Below are 1931 nucleotides of genomic sequence, written 5' to 3'. Positions count from 1 at the left end.
GGCCGTATTTTTACAATTTGTATTTTAAAAAAAGTCCAATAAAATATAACCTGATTAAAATCATATAATGACTCTGAAGGAGTATCCTCTAAGATTGTAAGGACAAGGAAAAATCATTGCAACATCTAAAAACTGTCTTCGTACTTAATATATTTATATTGGTTTTGGTTCCATTTTCACATTAGCTTTTAGTGAGAAATCTGTTACAGTATATTGTGCTCCAGTGTCTGGCACTAAAACAGCGGAGAAGCTGAACTGATGTCAACTCCTTATGAAAAAAAAAACTATCTGCACAGGAGGAAATGCTCCAGCTTTACAAGGTGTACATGGAAGCACAAACCAACTTCAAGGAGTGTTAGTCCAGAGTTTCCCAAGGCAGAGCATAAGGGATGGAGACAGAATGAGGAGGCTGGATGGAGGGGAAGGAAGTTGTACCTTCTTAGGAGTCATACAGCAACAAAACCTGGCAGAAAATATAGATGAAGCAAAAGAGGCTTAATGTGAGACAGGAATCCGTGGCTGCCTTGGAACATGTGAAGTTTGGCTTTTTAAGATCTCCCATTAGAATTTCCTATCTCATTCCAAGGTTATTTCCAGATAATGCTGCTACTATTACACAGGAATATGGCAGCATGTTCAGTAGATTCCACCTTTCTTGCAAAAAAGAAGTGGGAACGTGGAGGCGTGGTCAAGTGTAGAGTACTGACAAACCATTTAGTAGTGATACTGTAGGACTACAATAAACTTCAGAAGTTTCAAACATATCTTGAATTATGTTTTCAAATTGAGAAGTGTGAGCAATTCTGATAATTGAAGATTAAGGTTCTAAGTCTCAGGCCTGTATAGATGCTTAGACCCTGCCCCTTAACTCTGAGCCTTCTTCCTGATCTGTTTTGCCATGTGCCTGAAACATGTGAGTACATATTTGAGATCTTCCCCTACTTATACTGTGATGTGAAGTGGAAACAGTACCTGGATTGCTGAACTACACACTGTTCTGAATGCTTAGACCAATCTTTCAGTTGAGCTTATTGAAGGTACAATTTGGTCTTTTCTAGCTACTTAGTGTTGATTCTGAGGCCACCTCCATGCCTTACACATGGGAAATGTGTGAAATGGCCAACACAGTAGTTTAAACCTGGGCAGACCAGTTATTCCAAGCCCAGTTTTGACCTGAGGATTATGCAAGGAGCCTTCCATCTGGATAGGAATAGTTTCGTGGTCCTATTTCTTAGCAGAGATATAAACGCAAGCAGCTGGATGAAAATCAACCAGTCCACCCTTTCCCTCAGACACAAATAGTAACAGACACAATCTTCTTAAGTAAAAGTTAAAGAATGTTTACTCACAACCTTTCATATGTACAGCAAACATAGGCTCTAGCTTAGATGAAATAAAAGTAGACGTCTCAGTCCATGATAATGGTCATCTTGGAGAGGAGCATGTGCATGCTACACTCTCCTCAGGCTTAATGGAGAATATGCAAGAATCGCAGACAAAGGAAGAGGAAGAGAAAGCCAGGTAACTCCACTCTTTAGGAAGTTACATCACTGGTAAACATGTATATAGGATATTTCCCAAATATCCCTTAAAGGGAATATGCAAGTTTGCTTATTCTAACAATTTCAAGGGTGTTGTCATGCAGCCCAATCCTATTCATGATTTACCCAGAAGCAAGTTCCCCTGCTTTTAATGAAGCTCAATCATGAATATAATTACAGACTAGCACCCCCTCTTCACTATACTTTTAAAGTGGTATCATGCCACTTTAAACCCCCAAAGCATCTAGGAACTGTAGGTTGTTAAGGGTGCAGAGATTGTTAGGGGACCTCTATTCCCCTCACAGAGCTACAGTTGTCAGAGCTCCGTGAGAAGAGAGATTGACTGTTAAAGCAATGTAGCAATCGTAGCTCTGTGAGGTGAATAGGGGT

Source organism: Rhineura floridana, chromosome 8 (genome assembly GCF_030035675.1).
Source record: "Rhineura floridana isolate rRhiFlo1 chromosome 8, rRhiFlo1.hap2, whole genome shotgun sequence".
Classification (NCBI taxonomy): Eukaryota; Metazoa; Chordata; class Lepidosauria; order Squamata; family Rhineuridae; genus Rhineura; species Rhineura floridana.
The sequence above is the reverse complement of the archived record's forward strand: the minus strand, read 5'-3'. Positions refer to the sequence as shown.